The sequence below is a fragment of the Mus caroli genome, chromosome 12 (assembly GCF_900094665.2).
Source record: "Mus caroli chromosome 12, CAROLI_EIJ_v1.1, whole genome shotgun sequence".
Classification (NCBI taxonomy): domain Eukaryota; kingdom Metazoa; phylum Chordata; class Mammalia; order Rodentia; family Muridae; genus Mus; species Mus caroli.
Window position 1 is genome coordinate 31,178,197 of NC_034581.1, and position 22,238 is coordinate 31,200,434.

A 22,238-nucleotide genomic window follows, 5' to 3' on the forward strand; every position below is an offset into this window, starting at 1 on the left:
CTCTCTCTCTCTCTCTCTCTCTCTCTCTCTCTCTCTCTCTCTCACACACACACACACACACACACACACACACACACTACTGCCCCTCATGCCTGTTCTCATAGCTCTGAGACAACATGGCCTTTCCCACCTGAAAGACTTGCTGTTCCCCAAGTATTAAGGCCAGTTGGTTTGTTTGACTTTCTTTTGGCTTTTCTCTAGCCACGCATTATGCATCCTCAAGAAATCTCTCAGCTTAGTCCTCTTTCCTCCAAGAGTTTTAACACAAGTCAGCCTAAAGGGAGCAACACAGTGGCGCCCCCTCTGAACTGTGGTTTCTTCCTCCCCAACAGTGACATCAATGTTCAACTACATGTTCAACTGTGTTAGCATTTTAACTGCCTCCCTCTCCAGTGACTACATGTCTCGTGACAGGAAAAGCTACACCAGTCTTACATGCTAGGAAAGGAGAAAGTGTCCACTTACTTAGCCACTGGGTGAGTAAGAAGATTGGTAATACTTAACTGGTCAACACAAGGAGTTCACGGCATGGCTTCCAAGGTAGACGGAATTTAATGTGCAAAATGGATGCGTGGGAGGTAAAACATTCTAGTCAACATTATAATGAAATCAAATGTCCCATTTCCTTCGTGGTTAACCATTTCATTAAAACCAGACAGAATCTTAGGTCAAATTCAATCTGGTTGAATTTAAGTATACACGCTTTTAGGTACATTAGTATAATCAAAACCCACTAAAAGGCTACTCACTAATAGGACTATTAGCTGGTAATTTTTAAAAAAGGACAAATAAAAAAGTCCTTTTGGCATTGAACTTAGCATCTAGCATGAGATGAAAAGTCGAGCTACAACAGTGCTAAAATTCGTGTTAAAAAAATAAAAAAACAAAAGAAAATCTAACTAGGCATGTAAAGAAATTCTTCATGCAGTATATATGAGTTTACAGTGTTTCCAATACAAAGTTCAGTGTTCAAAAATAAAACCTAGGAGTTCAGTGAAGCTTAAGCAGTGTGGATTTTAACTACAAAGTCTTCTGCAATAGCCACACAAATAACAGACAGGAAGAAATCACAGGACTCAAATCACCATCTTATCACAGGGTCAATTTCCTCAACGTTTCTAGGAGACTAGGGGCATGAATTTTATTTGTTCTCTTGTTAAAATGAAATTCAGAGAGAGGGAAACAAACACATCATCTTTGGAGGATAATCTCCTAAGAGTCTTGGTCTGCAGTGGTAGAATGATAAAGGGAAGAAGAGGCGGCATGAAAGGCATAGGAGATGGCGCCTTAAGATGAAGAGGTGCGTACCATGAGGGGAAGAGAAGGAGCAGGAATCAATTCTCCGATACATTAATTATAAAGAATAAAGAAACAAGGCACAAATAAAGACTCAGTAGGTAGATCTCACACATAACCCTGTAATTTAGTTAAAGCGTGGTATGAAATCCTTTATTCCTGCTATGTATATTATGGAGTCTCAGAACACTGCAGAGACCTTAGAGACAGCCTTCCTGGAGCTCCTGTTACGGTCAAGGGTCTGCCTACGATTGACATGCTTCTAGCAATCACTTGCACATGCTGTGGTCCTGAGGCAAAAGTTCTGAACAGAACAACCTACAGCTGAGTCTTCCCAATGCTACTGTAGGCCTCAGAGACCATTCATTCTGGCTCCGTCTTGCTTCACACCTGGGAAAGCTTGGCTCCCTAGAGCTTAGATGTGCTGCATTCATATCATCACAGTTAGCACACTGTTTCTGCTCAGTTGTCCAAAACATTTGGAACAGCAATTAAAGTCCCTAGAGTAATCAATAATTGTCCTTGTGTTGCTACAGTTTTCCCAGCCCAGGGTCCAAGACGTTTGAGGTAAAGAACTGTTTCCTACTGGATCCACCTATGGCGGTGGCTCTGACACAGAGAACTCTGACATCTGCAGCTGTATTCAGAATGTAAAAGATATGACAAAATGATTGTAGAAGCTTTACATTTTGCTAAAATTGAAAATACAGCTCAAGAGTAACTGGATCTCAATTGTGCACAAGAGTTTTATGAACTATTCTGAAAATTTGTTCTGTAAAATGGGCAAAAAATATTGCCTACAAAGCTTATGATATATACATAAATCAAAGCAAAATATCAATAACAATCAAATTTCAGGTGGAGTCTAAAATACAGTTAATTCACAAAATGGTTTCTTAGTGAGAAGCACACTATCAAAATAAAAAACTAAAAGAATGGCTGGAAAACACTTCTTTGCATGGGGTTTTAAATTATGACTTTTGATACATCTCTGAATTCAAGTATTAATTCCAGTAGTTCATTTTACATAAATATATAACTGGCAAAATCTATTGCATAGCGCTATTAGCACTAATAAACAGGCTAATCCTAGTTATTGCACCATTAAACACTGGATGTTTTGAACATCAGAGGGATTAAGGTTCTCACTTACCAATCTTAAGCAACTCAACTTAAAATTCCAAAAGCAAAACCAAGGATTGGCCCAAAGCAAGAGGGATCCCTGGGCAGCCTTAACACCCGGAGAAGCCAAGAGATAGAAGCTATGGAAGCAGAGCTATCAGATTCTGCAAGGAAAACCTAGTAATACAAGATGCCCGCTTCTGGCTTTGGCGGTGGTGGTGGTGGTGGTGGTGGTGGTGGTGGTGATGGTGTGTATTGTTTTGTTTTGTTGTTTGATACAGAGTCTCTCCATATAGCTCTAGTTGTCCTGGAACTTACAAGTAGTAAACCAGATGGTCCTGGGACTTACAAAGTCTCTGCCTCCAGACACAAGCATTAAAGGTATGCCCCACCACCACACCCAACAGGATGCTCGCTTCATTTTAATTTCACAAAGAGGAAAAATAAGTTTGTTGTTATAAATATTGCATAGGACATAGCTCTACTCCACAATTACTTGTTCTTAGCATGAAATTTAAATTTAACTGAGTTTCTTGAAACTCATCTGCCAACCAAGACAGAGGTAGGCACACAGACTCTGATTCACAGTCTATATCCAACAAGGACCTTGGACATGTTCTCCAAATGCTGAGAGTTTGGAATCCAAAAACCTTGTTACAAGACCAAAATTAGATAATGTACACTTATAGATTTTCACTTATATTGTTGTGTTTAATAATTCTGTCTGATTGTCAAGTGAACTGAAAGAAGGGCTTACTTCCTGCCTCACAGACTGTGGTAGAGACAGAAAAGGGTTGTGGGGTTAACTGTACTGTGCAAAACCATCAAGAGAGCTGCTGACTTCTGAAGAAGGCGTGGCCCTGCTCAGTTGTCAGGTGATATCCATGGAGGATATGTTCCAGGAAGTGCTCTGGAGACCAAAACCTGAGGATGCTCTGTTTCATCCAGTGCTGGGGGTCAAACCCATGGCCTTGCATACGTGTGTTACCCACTGAGCTACACACTTCCAGTCCTAAGTGTCTTGTATAAAATGATGTCTTCCATAATAAATATCATTCAGAATATTTAAAAAAAAATAATTCTGTCTGGGTTCACCTAAACTGGGGAGTCATTTTACAGTGAGATTATTAATTTTAATCTCAATTTCTCTTCCCTGAACCCAGGAGGCATAAGCAGTATTCAAAAGTCTTACATTATTAACCCAGACAGAAAACTCAGATTCATTTGGAGAAAACTTCTACAGCGAATTGATAGCCATCACCAGTAAACTCCTCACCTTCAGAAATCGGTGCTTTCCACAGAAAAATGGGGTTTTCTGTGGCCAATAAACTAAACTGAAAACTCTCCAGCCAACTGTAATAAACACAGAATTGAAAGCTAATAAAACACCATGGGGCATTTCAAGGTAACTCAGCAGGAGAGAGCTCACCAGTATAGATGTGTTTACAGATGGTGACTGAAGATATAATAATAATTAATCTGCTTTTGAACTAATGAACAAATCACATGCTTCCTTAAAATACAAAGCACAACACTCTTAGCTGCTAATTAAGTTCAGGAGTGGAATAAACACTTGACTTGAAGTCAAGAATAATGCTGATAAACAATAATATACAGCTGTCTGCACCCTACCAGCCTCACTCAGAAGAAACAAGGGCCTTATTCACAAAGCAAGAGCTGACCCATAGCTCTCATTCACCTGTGGCTTCTCTATGGTCATTTACTGCTGGATAGATTAGACTTCCTTAAGGAGTTTTTGTAAAGTTAATTACTCTAAATGTGGCACAAGGATGCTAAATGTAGCATTTTAAAAAGTAGTGATAATATTTAAAGCATGTTCACTTCAACAAAGAAAACAAAAGGGTAAATTCAGTCTGATAAATGAGGTACTCTGCCTCTTTTGTAAGTTTTAGAGTTGGCTACATGAATAAGCATTCCTTGTCCAGAACTGATCAGAATCAGACTGACTCTTGTTCGCAGACAACAGAAGAAAGAAGGAAGATGATAGGCGGGTAGATATAGAGATGAAAGACAGACCAGCAATTGACATACTACATTACAGCCTACACCAACAGCAGGTTTTTTTTTTATCTTTTTACTTTTTGTAGGGAAAAATCAAAACATAAATACTTTATGATACATGGGAACTAAGACACTAAAGAAACCATAAGGAAGTTGTCCATAGCCAAAGCTCTATTAGAATACAGCTTTGCGGTGGCTAACGCTGTTTTCCTGCACCTGTAACCCAGAGCCCAGATTGTAGAAAATCTAAAATATTTATTATATTGCTCAGAGAGAATGATGTGCGAATGATGACTTCTGAGATGGATAAGAAGACAGATGTTACTTACCACAACCTACTACTGTCTGCAGGAATCGATATGGTGAAGACCAAGAACTGAGAATGGGCAGGACTCCTTAGCAGGATGCCTTGGCTATCTCAGACACTGGTAAACTCTAGTTCTTTCCCTAGTCCTCCTCCATCTGACTATGTGTAGAGTTTCCTTCTACAAAACTGATGAGAATGCACTGCCCTTACACACCGGCCCGTACCTTCCTCTACAAGTCCAAAGAGAAAAAGCAGGGAGGCTGCAAACCTCCTTCCACCCATCACCACCACTGATTCCCTTTGCTTTTGGTAATATATTTTAGCTAAGGCTACTTAGTGAGCTATCTCAAAAGATTAACTATTCCTTTTTAAATAAGAAAACAAATTACATGTTCTTTGAGAGCAACAGAAGTATTGAAGGAAAATGTTACGACACTGTGTGTTGTTCTAGCAATGGAAATACAGAAATCTTATAAGAAATAACAGTTGGGAGGCAGGAAAAACAGAATCAGATCAAACTCTTTGATTCTCAAAGATGTGTGTGTGTGTGTGTGTGTGTGTGTGTGTGTAGACCCATAAGCATTCCTAGAGTCACACTATCAAAAGATTTGACCATGTATACCATGCCTGCTTACCTCATAGCTTCACCAGACCCACAGATTTTCACATGGAATTACTAAGAAACAATAGCTAGCTAGTCTGCTGAAAGGCCACTGTGGCATTCTCTGTTTCTAAAATACTGCACTCCTTGTAATAAGGTATGGCTCCAGATAATTTTTGAATATTTCTCATTATTTTATAGGCTAGATTTCTGAAAGGGAAAATTATTTGAGATTTCAAGTCCACAGAGCTGCAGGAAAACTAAGATAAAAGCAGGTAGTACCACCACGCCTCAGTCCCAGGCCATCACTCTATGGTGACAAGAAGGTGAAAGACTTAGACAATAGTCACCAGATGGCCTACCTTCTGCTTAGTCAATAGAATCGTAATTGCCTCTAACCACAATCAAGAAAGGTGATCATCATCTCACAGAAGATAAACTATGCCTCCTTAAAAACTCATCCTCAAAACACTACCACCCTCAGACTGTCTGCCCTTCCCAAAATCTGATTATGTGCGCAATGATTTATTCCAGGCACTCTGTGAATTAGTTATTTCCAACACACATAAAGGAAAACCTGTATCTGGAGAAATAGTCCCTAATGTGCCCCCCAACTCTATAATCTTTTAAAAATTCTTATATAAGGCTGTATTTGTGGCTATTTATAGCTTTTAAACAATGATATCATAAAAATTTCCAAGAGCCCAACAGAACACAAAGCCAAGGTCGCTGAACAGTTAATCCTGTTGACCCACGTCTTCTAGACATCTTGGAGGAGAGAATAAACTTACCAGGTTGTGCATCCTTTTGCTTGCATGGTAGCTCTAATATCTACACTTGGAGAAACCCTGTCTACCATCAGAGCCTTCACCCTATTGCCATCTTCACCCAGATCCTGTGACTCACAAGGAGCATCTTAGAAGTAAAATATTGTCATCCTCACTTCCAAATAGAAGGATGATCTCAAAGTGTCAGTTCAACTTACAATCAAAATCTTGCCTATTCCAGGGTAAACTCTACAAGCATTTTCCCAATAGAATTATCAAGATATATGTTGTGTGGGCCCCATGATGATTTTAGAGCAGAAATTATACAATATGGCTTAAATAGGCTTTTGTGGGTTGGCCTGGAAACCTAACACTGTTACTATGGAAAATGTTCAAACTCCACAAACAACTCTGTTCCCAGTGAACTTTTGAATGCAGCCTATTTTTTTTAAATTAGGGGGTTGCATATTTATTTAGACTTAAAATATACAAAATGAAGTTATTAGGTAGAAAATATTATAATTAGGATTCTAGACTTGCATTGATAAATGTCTCTCTACCATCTTAGATATGATGGATTTAAATAGAAGAGGTTGCATCCTCTTGCAGTGCCAAGCAATGATACAAAATCAAAATTAAATATGTACCAGATTATATTTTAAATTTGTATTAGGCTATGTATTGGAACATAATCACTGTACCAAAATCGTCCATTTTCACATTTTGGGATCATTAGGAAAAATGTTCAAAGCAGTGGTAAGAGTGGGTATCTAGGAAGCCTCAACTAGCTAGCAAAAAAATCTTTGTGAATATGTAAAGTTGAATACAAATCTTTAAAATTTTGTGTTTAAAAAATCAGCAAATAGCTATACTGGTCTCTTTTTTCCCCATTTCTTCTCCTTCCTGTTCCTCTTCCTGGTCTTGTTTGGTTTTGTTGGGTTTTTTTTTTTTTTTTTTGGTTTTGTTTTATTTTTCTAAACAGAATCTTCCTGTTCTACTCAGACTCATTTAAGGGATCATCAGCCCCCAGAACAGCTGAGATTGCAGGACTACAAAAACCAAGACAGGAGGTGAACTTCTTGAGCCCATACTAGCCATAGATTAGAATGTATTAAGAGACCACTGGCTAGCTGGCAGGGCAAAAGGTATTGAGGTTTTTATTTGTGGGTAGTTGTGGCAGTGGTGGTGGTGGTGTTTTTTTCTTTATTAGTCAAGATGTGAACAGTGTAAACAGTATCATCTAAGGACCCAAATATATTGCAACATTGTTATTGTTTTGTTTTTCTCTTTATTATTCAAGGTAAAAACAGTATCATCTAGGGATCCAAACATATTGCAACATTTACTATCTTAGCATCCCCAAGAGCTGAGCCTGGAATGCAGCAAGTATCGAGTGTCAGTTCTTTTGCATTCCAACCTGTTCTCTACCACAAGCACACTGCCTTCACTGGAATACATGCGGCAGTTCTCACCAAGCTAGTCACCTGACAGCCAGACTCTATTCTGCTGACACATGTTATGTACCATCTCTAAAAAGTAAATTCTAGAAGAATCTTTTAACTGCAAGTGAAAGTGAATTAACTTATCTCTACCTTAAATAAAATATTATGATTGGATGCTATGGGGGCTTTTCAATGCTATAATTGCTATAACATATTTAAATTCTGATGAAATCGTAGACCTTGAAGTCAGCTTCTGGGGAACTGGCATGTTGAAGAAACAGAAAAAAAGAGCTTCACTTCATAAAAGGCTAAGATGAAAATAGCAACTCCAATTGAAATCAGAGGCTAATATAATATAGAAAATTCTATTTTTGTTAAGATCTTTTCATCTTTTCTTTGTGAATTCTTGGTTTTTAAAGTTTCCTACAATTCTTTCTGTAGTGCAATTTTTACCTTTGACATAGATCACAAAGGTCAGTAAATACCTGTAAAAGTAACATAAAATATAAACAGTGACCCCATCAAACAGTAAGGCTTAGACCTAGGTGTTCATAATGCCTTGAAGATCAGCAGTGAGATGCTGGTATGTGTTCGCTTGGTTAACTTGACTGCCCCTCTGAGCACATCTCTGTGTACTGCTCCCTGGAAACCTGGAAATGCTGTCTCCCAGTGCTAATTAAAGAATGTTTTTAACTCCTCATAGATCACTTGAATGTTATAATGCACATCTTCATAATCACTTTTCTGCCTTAGTTATATTCACTATCACCCTGTCCTTTCTCTCTTCATTAAGTCTATGAAATGACAGAGGCCCCACCAGGTAAACTATGGAAGAAGCAGCTGCTACGTTAGGTGCTTGTCATTAGGCAAAACTGAAGCTGCAGTCGCAAAAAAGGCCAGTTCTGCACAGGTGAGACCTGGAGAATCCAAAAGCCCACACAGGGCAGCTAGCTCATTCTTCTTTCTCAGTGTATAAGTTCCAAAATACACGACTTTAAAAAGTGGCTTCAATGAAAAAGCATTAATCTTATAAAGGAAAGAGACTTGTCAATGTCCCTAAACTATACTTTTCATTCACAAATTGTTAAGTTTCAAACGAAAGCATTTAAATAACCCCCCCCCCCCCGCCCAGGCTGGCACCAGCACTCCAGTAAACACATTTATCTCCCAGGCCTTATTCCAAAGTTGAGAGAAATCTGTGGCCAGAGATGTAAATAAAACAGGTTCTCTGTGAGGCTCTCCATGCTTTTCTCCCCAAAGTGCAATTTGTCCTTCCTCAATAATGTCTCTATCTTCTGTTGTACTTCACGTTCAAAATTCTCCAGTCCCACCTCACTGACAGCGTAAAAGCAAACTTGCATCTTCTCGGACCCACGAGGAGCCTCCAATTTCTCAACAAGCAGGAAGCTCTACAAATCACTGACATGCCCAAGAGAAGAGCAAATCAAATTGCTTTTGAAAGCTACAAAGAGAAGCAAAACCTAAAAGCTCTCATTCTTAATCTAAAAACAATGCATATGTATGAGCGACACTGAAGTCTAAATATATACTTTGTATTTCACCCACACTGCTTATGACTACAGATTTTTGCCAAAAATATTACATTTAAGCATAATACCTCAACTTTTTGAAAATCTCCAAATCCCTCATTTCCTCCCCACTGCCTACCCCCATCCAAATACACTACTACAAACTTCTGGTAAAAGACAGAAAATCTTCTTATCTGAACAATGAAGAAACGAATATGTCCTGACAGAAAAGGTCTGCGCTTGGGGACTGTCCCTTAGTTGATGAGGAAATGGTTTATAGAGCCTCTGCCCCTAATGAAATCATAACAGTGAAAAATTTACTTAATATCTCTGAAGCTCCACTACACAATGTCCTCTACGGGCAAATAAACATATTGAGAGAGCCGATAAAGCTGGGACTCTCAACTCCAGTACGATTGGGGCCACATAACTCTTTTCTAGAGGTGTGTTCTACACATAGCAGGATATTTAACACACTGAAAGCTAGCAGAACCCTCCCTCCTCTTATGATAAACCATAAGTCTCTAGTCTTTGTCCCAAATGTTCCAAGGCAATTTTTTTTGCCGTTTTGTAGCTTATGAATTATCTGATAATAAAAATGTTTAATCAACAGTAATTACTATTAGTATTGCCCTTATCCGTACATATATCCACTAAACATTGGTTATAAGATAAAAATTGTGATATAACCCACATTTCAAACTTTTTATATACTGCCTTTGAAAATATCCATCACTGACAAACATGCCCTAATTTGCTTTTGGTTGCTGTGATAAACACTGACCAAAGCCAACCTGGAAGGGGGTGTTATTGTTGTTGTTGTTGTTGTTGTTGTTTATACTTCTACATTGTAGTCCATTATCAATAAACTCCAGGATAGGAACCAGGAGGCAGGAACTGAAGCAGAGGCCATGGAGGGACACTGCTTACCAGCTCATCCTTCCTTCCACAGCATAATCCCACCTGTCCAGCAATGCCATTGCTCACTGAGGACTTGGCCGTCCCACATCAATTAGAAATCAAGAGCGTGCTCCCGAAGACATGCTCACAAGCCAATATGATAAAGACAATTCCACAGCGGAGGCCCCTTCTCCTCAATGTACTGACAACCAAGATCAGCCATCACCAAGGGCAGGAATGATTGTTGACACCTGAATGAGATCCAATGTGATGCCTATGGTTTTATGAGCAGAAAGGAAATTTGAGAGAAACAGGAAGGAACATAAAAGCCCACATCTTTGACAGGTGAAGAAAGGATGACCACAAAGCACCACTTTCCAGCCATGTTAATTTGGAGCAGGGCTGTGACAGAAATACTGACACACTCCCCATTTGGCTAATATTTCACTCCACCATGACAGGTATATTGGGAAATTCCATATTATACTGTCAGACTTTCCAGCAGCTACCCACTGTCCGGTGTGTTTTCACACTGAGTCCCTCTGGTTCTGGCTAAGCTCCTCAGACTCTCTTCCTGTTTCCATCACCTTTCTGCCCAGGTCTCAGAAGACTGACAGTTCTCTGGTTAGACGACAGAAGACAAATTTAACTGAAGCAAGGTCGGGTAGCAAGAAACCGGTATCCTGTCTGTTTACTGTGCCATGACAAACATTTTCATGGCAGCCACCATCCACCAAGGTAAAACAGTCAGCCTTTCATAGCCCCACTTAATCAACAGACAGTGGTTGGCCAGATTGATTTTGTCTCTGGAGTCCACACAAATACTACTTACTGCCTGTTAAATTTTCTAAGAATGTTTGATGGTGTGACATAGTAACTACCTGTTTTGTACAAACAACATGGAATGGATTTATCGGCATTAAGATTAATACACATCATCTTTCCTCCCATAATTTTTTAACTTATACTTACTAAAAGGTTCATGGTAAAGACCCAGTGTCAAATGTGTTACTATGTTCTTGAATTAGAAAGTAACCTACCAAAAAGTTAAACAAAAATTAAAAAAAAAAAAGACTTGATTTTTGTCTAGTCACTAATTACAGTGATTAAGGATACCAAGATCATCTTTCTCTTCCCATGGTCACGGCTGGATCCCTCATCTGACCTGTCTGTCACTGTTCTCCTTGAAGCATCAACCCAGATGCTTCAAGTTGGTCAATTTGCCTGATAAATGGCTCCATATTGCTGTAGTGCAGGAATACACAAAAATTGCCTCATGGGACAAAAAAGGGGTGGAGACGTGAAGGCTAGTAAATCTGACCTCCTCGTTTCATCAAGCTTTGGTTGTCAAGACGGCAAATCCTAATTTTACCCATCTCACTTTGCTTTAAATAATGCTGTGACTGTCACATAGTGAATGTCAATAATGATAGCTAAAGCATCAGACTTCTCTATTACATCATTTCCAAACGAGGAGCTCATAAAACAAGATTGTCAGGCAAGCTAGAAAATACAGCTTACTTACAATGTGTTTTACAATTGACAGGTTCAAGTATAATTGAAAAGAGATTTTAAATTTTTTTAATTTGTATGTATGCATGGAGAGCTGTGCAAGTTTATGTTCACCCCAAACATATAGGTGCCCACAGAGGCCGGAAGAGGACACCCTGGCACTAGAATTACAAGTGGTTGTAAATCAACCATCATGGTGCTAGATGAACAGTGAGTGCTGTTAACAACTCGGCCGTCTCTCCAGCCCCATGAAGATAATTCTTGATGAAAGCATGGGCTGTCTTAAGACTAAAGACACAGTGGCATCACCATCTATGTCAGCCTAACATTAGCATCCTACCCATATAAGTTAGGAACCTGTGCCTTCCCGTCATAGAAGCATAAGGACTAATAGTCTTCCTGGCCTATTTGTCAGCCTCAAAGTCTTGGAAGCAATAAAGCAAGAAAAACTGAGAAGTCACAGAGGATTCCCTTATTTGGCATTTCTTATTTGTGAGATTGGGATATCGAGACATCCCTCACAGGCTTCTTGTGAGCAGAAAACGAAAGAACGAACGTGAAACACAGATGCCCAGGTCTGGCTCAGGAGAAGCGTCATAGAGGCTCAATATTCTGACCACTGGAAACAGTCCCGGACATCCGTCCACTGCCATGCAAAGTAAGTAAGAACCAGAGAGATTATTTTGTTGCCACATTAAATGGTGAAGGAGAACACACAGTCCAGTTCCCAGAAGACAAAAAACTGTAAGAACATAGAAAAAACTCCCTTCAGCTTTTCAGATGTGGTGGCAGCTGTGAGGTAGTGCCCATGCTTACTCCGGAATTCGCTGCCTGGGGCTGTCATAGCAAGGGACCACACACCAGGTGGCTAATATCCACAGACATTTATCTTTTCCATACTTTAGCAGATAGAAATCTGGCGTGATGGTGCCCATAAGGCCGTGCTTCCTTTGAGATTCTGAGTAGAAGCCTCCCTTGCTTCTCCCACCTTGTGTACATCAGCATCCCTAACCACACAGCAGCACAGCTCTAACCTCTCTGCTTACGTGGCTGCGTACCCTTGCATGTCAGTCCCTGTGCCTTCTTGTCTTTCAAGGACATCAGGCATACTGGACCCATGGCATGTCCTACTACAATAGAACCTCATCTTACTCTGATTATATCTGCAGACATCCTTTCTATTTTAAATGAGGCCATAATACCTGGGAATTTGGCTGGTACACATTTCTTGGGGGGTGGGGGGTGGGATAAGAGGGCAAGCCAATCTCCTATATCCCTCTAACCAGAAAACAGTTTATTTTACTGTGGTTTGGTTTGGCTTTTTTTGGTCAGTGTTAAACCTACAAAACGTGAAGTTCTTGAAATGTTATTCATGCTAACTGGCCAATTCAGAAGGATTGTAACAAAAAACAACTATACCTACTTAACTATGTTTACTTCCCGAGCTCATTAGTGGTTCCATGTGGTGAGAAAAAATTTCCCACTCACTGTATCAAATTTAGCACATTTATTTAGTCTGAGTCAATGCCTGAAATATCCTTTCATACATTTAAGCCAATTTTCCCCAAGGTCATGTAGCAAGAGAGAAGTCACAGATCTTGCTCCTGTGAGTCAATCACTATGAAATATAGAGCTGAATTTTATGAGAGGGAGCTGGGCTACGAAACGTGCCCAGAATTATGGAGAGCTGATTTTTATGTAATTTTTTTATTATTCCATTTAATTCACATTTGGACTAAAATCAAAGTAGGACTGATGTAGAATGAATTAAAACATTGAAAGAATGCTGCTGTAACAAGGAAGCATAAATTATGAGACTGAACAACAATCACAGTCCTCTCCAGTCACAGTTCAAGATACAAAGGGGGCGCACAGTAACTTCCTTCAGTTATTATCCTTTAAGCAAGTGATAGTTGAAGAATAACATTTCTCAGCTTACCCTTATCAGAAACATAAAACATGACTTTCTAGTTTATATGTAAGAGTTTCCCATCTGGAAACTTTTCTAGTAGGTATTTATTTAAGGAGGTGACAATGTAGCTGTTTGTGAACCCAAATACTGGCAAAGTGGAGGCAGGAGGATTCAAAGCCACGCTCTGCAATGTAACATGTTTAAGGCCAGTCCCTAGGCTAGGGACTGTCTCAAAAAGGAAAATAGTCGCATTTTAGTTAATTTTAATAAAATAAAGAACACTACATAAAAATGAGCTAACCCAGTCTGTGGTAACAAAGCAATCTGTATCAAATTTTTTATTAACATACTTCAAAAAAGAAAAGTCACTATCAAACTGAAACCAGTAGAGTCTTCTCACAGCAGGAAAGCAGTGAGCCATGCACACCAGCCTTTTGCAGAATTTCACAATTTGGATGACATTTTCCTGTGAGAAATAAACCACATTTTATAGAAATCTCTATCAAACCTTCTAATTGATAAACTAAATCAAAATTACAATAACGCATTCCCATTTAGGCAGTACAAGACTGCCTGTGTTTGCTGTCACACATACATCCCAGAAACTACATGATCTTGGGACAGCCCAGAAGAGCTGTCAAGCACACAGTGATAATGATGGTTGTACCAATGCTGAGGGTTTTAGTGCTGAGGTAAAATGACCATAAAGTCCACACATCTGGCAGATACAGCAAGCTTCCTGGCCTCAAAGTAAGTTGTTATGAAATATTGCCCATACAAATAATATATTTGATTCATCAATGATCAATACCATTAAGATATTAATATCTCTCTATATATATTCCCCTTTCTCTCTCTCTCTCTCTCTCTCTCTCTCTCTCTCTCTCTCTCTCTCACTCACACACACACACACACACACACACACCTGGATTTAATTTTTCAAATACCTTAATAATTGTCTTTTAATTGTGCTGACATTTGATCCTTCAACGATCACTCCCATGAGCCTCTAGCAGTACATGAGCATCAGAATTTCCCTCCTTCCTAATATTTTTGACTCCATAAAAGTCAATTAGCATATTTAAAACAAGAATCTTGATAAATGGTCCCACATAAGTCAGAAAACTACTCAGCAATGGACATAGTTAAATTTTTATTTTAAATTTTAGAGAAAGTTTTACTTGAGATTTGAGAGAAAGAGGAGAGGATGTGTGGCTATGGCCGGATACATACACATCATGTACGTGTATGGAAGTTTATGGAAGCCCATTCTCTCCTTCTACCCTGTGGATCCTGGCCATCAAATCCAGGGTCATCGGGCATCTTCACAGGAGCCTTTACTCACTAAACCATCTCACTGAGTCCGTTGCACTACCTTAAATCACTCTCATGTAAATACCATCAGCAAGCACTGTCAGGCTGCTTTCTTCTTTGCTGATCATTGCCATGGGAGCCTTTGAACACCAGCCATGTTTTGTAAAGAGATGCAGATAACGCCAGTTCCTGTTCAAATCGTGGGTTTTGTCTTTTCTGGACTGATCTATCTAGATTGACTATGAAGAATGAAGTCCTTTGTCCAAAAATAAAATTGTGTCAAATCTTTTCTTACTAACCAAAAATAAAATCTAGACAGAAGTCAACAGAACCTGGAGATGCTTTCTAGTGAAGAGGACTTTAACTTGATTATAGAAATGCAAAGGTTAGGACTAGGCAGACTTTGGGATCATCTTTTAGCTGGATGGTTCTCTACTGACTTCTTTGCTGTCTCTGATGGTAAAAGAGAACGGTGGTTAGGTTGTACCAGATACTGTGTATCCTGTGTAATACCAAATACAAATTTACTAGAGAAACTTCTTCAGCCAAGCTCTGCTTAAATCTCACTGGTCACCGAAGTGACAAGAATCTTTGGAAAAATAATAAACCCTGCCTCCCACTTTTGCAAACTTAAACATGGCTTACACTAGCAGTGGTATCTTCAAACCAAGAGTCAATCAACAAACAAAATGAGTAGCTCTCTGAGTGGGGCACAAAATATTCTCATTGTAAAACTCTGTCTACAGAAAGAAGGATCATGCTTCCAGTGTCATCAAATCTTCAGCCAAAAATCTGAAACACCATGAGGGTGTCAGGGTGCTGTCAGGAGGCCAGATAACCCCAAGGCTCAAAAGTGGTAGTTACAGAGACTGGGCATCAAGTTAGCTCAGTCGGTACATGTCACACAAGCCTGAGGACTTGAGTTCACTCCACAGCATCCATGTGAAGGGAAAACGGGTGTGTGTCGCTGGAGAGGTGTGTGGAAACTGGATCCCAGGGGACTTTGTGGCCAGCACTCTAGGCAATCAGTAAGTTCAATGTTTACTCAGAGAGGCTGTCTCAAAATGTAAGGGGATGACTAACTAAGGAAGACATTGTTGTCAACCCCTAATCTCCACACACATATGGCATGCACACACACACACACACACACACACACATACACACACAAGTGATAGTTACAATCACACAGAAAAGGGAGGTTGCATATGCACATTTAATTACTACTATTCATACTTGTCATCATCACAACAAGTATCTTTTTGTTTTGTTGGCTGTTTGAAACAGGGTATTACTGTATAGTCCATTCTGGCCTCAAATTTTGATCCTCCTACCTCAGCATCTCAAGCAGTGGAATTACTGATGTCCACCACAATGCCCACTCTAATATGAGTGTCTGTGAATATTGAGGGTGATTGTTTGAAAGCTAGAGAAAACAGGTCTGAAAAGATGAGAAATGTCAGGGTAGTGAGCAAATTTAAAACATCTTTATCTTATAGTTTTCAGCCAAGCAAAACCAGAGACTGTAAATTCTAATAATGGAAAATAAACAGAATGTAACAGCATGAGCAAATCTTAATGCATTTTTCCTGTGTGTGTTTGAGTGAGTGTGTGTGTGTGTGTGTGTGTGTGTGTGCCTGTGTGTGTGAGTGTGTGTGTAAATGTGTATATGCATGTGTGTATGTTAGAAGCAAGAGCCCAAGTGAAAAAGTCATAAATTATAATGCTGAAAAAAATTCATGTTCCAAAATAAGACTTGTTTTCTTCAGCAGTCTGGATAACATTTTACCTTGTGTTCAAACTATCCATGCATGCAACGAATGCAACTTAGTCAACCTCAAATTATACCCCACTTCTGATCATCTTGTGGAAGCTCAATCCGTGTCCATGGAAATGTAGCATCGTGCTGTAAAGCCAAGCAAAAGAAATAATACTTGGCATTTAAACGCAGGAGGCACCTTTAAATTGTCTCTCATTTTTGTTAAATATTTCAGCCTACAAAACAGGCTAAAAATATAATATTTCAGAGATTCAATCAGCACGAAAACTGGCTCTGGTCACCACAGTGCTCACCTTTATGATTTATTCATAAATGACGAGTTTCTCCTTCAACTCCATCTGCCTATTTCATAAATCACACCTCACTGAGGTAACTTCACTCTACATGGACAGGAACCCGTCACAGCTGAAGCGTATCATTCCTCATCCTTTAGCAAAGAAGGGGGGGGGTGTCTTACTCATTTGCAAGGTTGCCGTCCCCATGAGCATCTTCTACATCTTTCCTTCCATCTTGTTTGCCACCACCCCCAGCATTCATTGTACCACCTCCTCTAGTCTTCACCTAGCACTGGCTTCTCACTGTAGGACTATAAATCCATCCATATACAAAGACAGTGAACAAACAATGGTCTTACAACTGCAAATGTCTTCTAAATACAGGTATAGTATCTAAGGCTCATACCTACCCTACCCCACCAACCCCAAGTACCATCCTTTTTGGAAGAATAGATATGACCTGCTTTGTGACATCTCATACACATAGCTACTGTGTGCTGGTAAATGTTTAGCTCAGGCTTTGATAGAAAAAAATTGTGTGTGTGTGTGTGTGTATGTGTGTGTAAAATACATATATTTGTCTGTATGTCTGTTATAAATTGTGCTGATATAAGAGACTCATGACTCCTAATTCACAAATAATAAAATTGTCTCACTCATCATTGACAGGAACACTTCTTTCTTGAGTTTGGTAACAGTTTACAAATACTAGAAAAATGTTTCCACCATGGTATCCCAGGTTCTCTCTATCTGACACAACTTAATGGTACCCTTCCATCTTTATTCTGTTACTTTTTCATCTAGAAAATAAGCAAAACAAAACCTGTGATTTAGAGTCAGCATTGTCAAGTGTTTGTAGACATTTCTGCTGTGGCTAATGTAGAGTCAGTGAGCAGAGGTTAGGGAAGAGGCATGCCTAGCCCTCCGACAAACAGACACAAAAGATAGAAATCATAGCAACCTAGGGAAGGCGTGCTTTTAATGCTTACTGTAATTTAGTGTATTTAGTCATAAGAGCACCGTTTCTTTTTTTGTCCATGGCTGTCCTTAACAACCAATGTACTTAATTTCTCAAAGTTCAACCAGTCTGGCCCCCACAAGCCAGCATAGCCCAGACCCACCACAGCCTGTCAGATAAGTCATCTGTACCCACCCAGCTTCACAGTGCCTGCTCTTGCTGCTGGTACCTACATGGATAGGTAGTCTTAAAGCCAGGGAAGCAGTACATGTCCTTTATTTGACTAATGTAATTCTGATATAGACTAAGCCCATTCCATTTTTCTCTCTCTATTACTCTCTCATTCCTTTCCTAACTTCCCATGCTCACCCACCATCCTCCTGAAAGGCTCCCTTCCCTTCTCTGGGCATTTTGCAAAACCAGTCACCAGGGCTTCAATAAGCAACTACTCTCCAAAAACCCCCAAGTTCCTCTCACACAGCAGGACACTCTGATGTGCTGAACTCCATAACATATTGCCCGCTGCCTTCCTAGGTAGCTCCCCTTCTTGCTTTCTTACTAATTAAGTAATTAGTTGGGTCATCATTAATGCCTATCTCTCCCATTAGGCTGTTTCACACACACATGGAACATACTGATTCTTTCTCCCATATTCTCAGAAACCAATGCACTATCCAACAGAGAAGATGTTCTGGGAACAGATGAAATCACAATCAATACTTAGTAAGGATTTCAAACACAGAAAGCCTATAACACAAGTAAATGCCCACAGGGGTTTGTTTCTCCTAAGTCTTACATTCCTGAAAGGTACCCAGGTGCAAACCTCACCACTGGGAGAGAATTCCAGGCTCTCCTCCTATACCAGGTGACCAGTCACCTGTTACTACCCACCTCCTTACTTCCTAAGTATCCTTCCAATCTATCCACTTGTTGCTGTCTTTGTGACTACTACCTCATGTATGCTCACATTTGACTGGACCACACATTAGCCTCCAGAGCCCCTCAGCTTCTGTCTCTCCCCACTCCAAATCAACTGCATGCTGCTACCAAAACAAAGTTAACAAGAACTATGCAACCTTCTGTTTAATAATCTATTAAGGCTGCTCAACCAATTATGTAAACGCTGAAGTCTTCACTCCAAACGTTGCAAGCCTTTGTAGTCAGAACCCATCCAGCTTCCCAGGCTTAAACACCCTCCACTTGCCCATAGTCCACATTCCCCATAGTCACCTACTCTCCTTCAAAGCTCTGGGCCGTTGCCCATTCACTCTGCCCTGCCTTGACTACCTTCCTCTTTTCACATTGTTATCATAGTGCATCCTATATCTTCGTGCTGTGGAGTATATTTCTGAACCTGAAGCAGAAAGCATGTCTTCCACTCCATTTTCATAACACTTTGATCAATCCATCACTGTTCTTATTGCCTGCAAGGGTTGCTCCTTTGAACCTATGTCTTCCCCCAACAGGATCATAAACTTCTGCCAAGCAGAGACAATGCATAGGGTGAAGCTGGAGCTCCTTTTACTGCTATGAAATGACAAACCATTTGTTCTGCAAAGAAAGCAAGCATCCAAGTAGCTGCTCTGCCTTTTAAAGCCACTCACCTTGAAAGTTATCCACTTACTTTAATGATGATGGCATAAATCCAAGAAGAAAAAAATTGAAACAAACTTTCTGAATTATCTGGGGGAATGTTTTCATATTCTCTCAAGTAATAACTTTAAAAAGAAAAACTTCTAGAGAGGTCTGAGATCTAAGAAGACAGGGTACAAAGGGTAACATAATTCTATGTAGAAAATTAAATGTGTAAAAGTTTGCACAATGGTTGACACAAAGACTCCTGATAAACTGTCTCACATGAGCATCTAAAGGGAGACTCTAAAATATAAAGAGCATATTGTTTTAAAGGGAAGAGCTGGGTTTTCAAGCATGGCACCCACCCTTCAGAGATTAAGTGCCAATGCTGTTTCACTTTGTTTTTTAGAACTAAAGATGGAAGTCAATCCTTACACATAGTAAGCAAGTGTTCTACCACTTAGCTACACTCTCAGCCCAATGGTATTACTTTTTAAAGACATTTACAATACTTCAAAAAGATTGCTGTGGTAGACCATCTTAATGTTGGCATATAATTATTAGTAAAACATTTGGTCTAATAGAAATAAGATTTTTTGAAAAGTAGCACGAATGGGTATTCCCTTAAAGAGGCAAAAAAAACTAGGAAATGAATAAAACTACTGCACAATATTAAACAAAGTAAATGTTTATTTATTGAGAGTCTTCTCAGAGTGGCTAATATCTCATTGTAACTCTCCACGAACTCAACCTATAATGCTCGGTTTCTCAAATTGTTGTTATAACATAATCCTTTTTCATGGCTGACACTGGGGGACTAATATACCATAAATCTTGGGAAAGCTTGTTTTACTTGGGGCTGAAAGATTCTCAGGGAAACCTGACTTACAATCCCAATTAAGAGCCACAGAAAAGCCAAAGGTGAGACTTTGACCTATCCTGGTACTTTCAGGACTGCTATGGTTTATATGTAGGTGTCACCCAGAGGCTCATGAACTTGGTCTTCAGTGTAATGGACTTGAGACATGGTGAATCTTTAAGACGTGGAGAACTAGTAGAAGGCACCTGAGTGGTAAAAGCAATGTCTTTGTGTAGGGATTGATGAAGAAATGTGTTAGTTGGGCTAACACTGCTGATGGGCTGACTGCTTGATAAGTAATTGGCCCTGTCTTTGAAGTACCATCCAGACAGTAGGATGCAGCCTGGAGGGTCACACCAGCACCATGTTATTTGGACTTTCCAACCTCAAGAACAGTGAACCCAATAGTCTTTCCTCTATAAATCACAGTCTTGGAGATTTTGTTACAGCATTCCAAATGGAGTGAGACAGTGATTTACCTGAGTTATTCTTACACCATGTCCTTAAGACAACCTGACAGTATAAACAGAGCTACTAGCTATGGACAGATCCACAGCTTCTCCTGGAGAGCCCTGTGAGTTCAAACACTTTACCTGAGCAGAGTGGGCTCCCATCTGTGCTGCCACCATGACTGCTCCGGTTCTCCCAGAATGCACTGTTTCTTCATAAGTCCTCCATTTCTACACGGCTAATTCCTGCCTCTTACTTTAAGGTTCATTTCATCCACTTTCCCTGGGTTGTCTTCACTGCCGGTGGCTAAAAATAACCATCCCCATGGTACCTTTCTTGCTTACATGGAACTTAGAAATTCGCTGTTACATTACACAGAGACCAGATTCATATAGCCCAAAGCAGGAGTGGGCTTTGCACAGGTTAATATCCCTGACAGAAGAGTCTGGCTGATATGTTTCTACACAGCAGTCTCAATGTATGTAAATTCGGGTAGCTATCTTAATAAGTTTGAAACATTTTCTTAAATCTTCTAAGTATTTTCAAGAATGTATCTAATTTGACTCTCACCTTTGAAAGAAATGAAATAAGTATTTATGTAAGAGAACCTAAACTTCACAAAACCAAGTGTGTCTACAAAGTAATTAGTATATCCTGCTGTGGGTGCTTATCTGGGCATAAATTTTCTTCATCATCATCATCCTGAGAAAGGCTAACTTCAATTTTGGTCTTTTTCACAATTTAGCCCTCTTCCTACAAGGATCACCACCTGTATTTACAGTGGATTCTATTAGTGCCACCCACACTCCATTACTGTTCGAGCATATGCCCACGGGCTTCCAACTGCCAACACATTCATTTCTTTGCCCAAAGACTTTCTCTAGACGTGCATTGCAGAATAGAAGCTCAGGGGACTTCTATCCTCTGGAAGCTGTCCTCAACTAAAGAATAACTGGTTTTATGGTAAAAGACCTTAGGTCGGTTGCTTCTGAAGGAGAAAGCTCCAAACTGTGGTTTCCATAGCATCCCCAGAACTCTGTTTCTCTTGTTCAGACCAGCTCTGATTTAATACAACCTCTTCCTGTCTTCTCCACTTGGAGGACTACATGTGTACTTTGCATTTTGCCTCAAAGCAAATGACCTGTGTGCAAATCTGCCACAAACTGTAATAATTGGACCCCAAAAGAAATACCATATCATAGAAATGAAATGCCTCTCTGTGAAAATATCAAAGGTAAAAACAGAAGGAATCCTTTCAAAGCAAGGATAATTGCATTTTTCCAAAAGAAAACATCAATCAACCATTATTTACCAATGTACAAAAGACAAATACAAAGTAGATCAGTGTTAACATAAGAATTTTGATGTAATGATTGCCTGATTATAAGAAATAAACATTGTTTGCAACAGCAAAACACATATTTAAGAAATTGTTGGAGAGAGTGCTGTTTTAATGTCCACTTTACGCCTTAAATCTAACCTTTCTCAGGTCCTTATATCACAGATTCTAACAGGGCCAATGCAAAGTCTGTCCTACAGCTGCATTGAGCATCATTTCAAAGTTGACCAAGTACTTTCCACTGAGAATGAACAGTAAAGAGGAAAGGGGGAGGGGAG

The 22,238-nt window shown here is 39.7% G+C and overlaps 1 protein-coding gene across 15 annotated transcripts in view; it reads right to left on the reverse strand.

Annotated features, from left to right (window-relative positions):
• The window catches only part of Hdac9 (histone deacetylase 9), an 832,694-nt gene that overhangs the window by 788,298 nt on the left and 22,158 nt on the right, over positions 1-22,238 (reverse strand). The window lies entirely within an intron of this gene.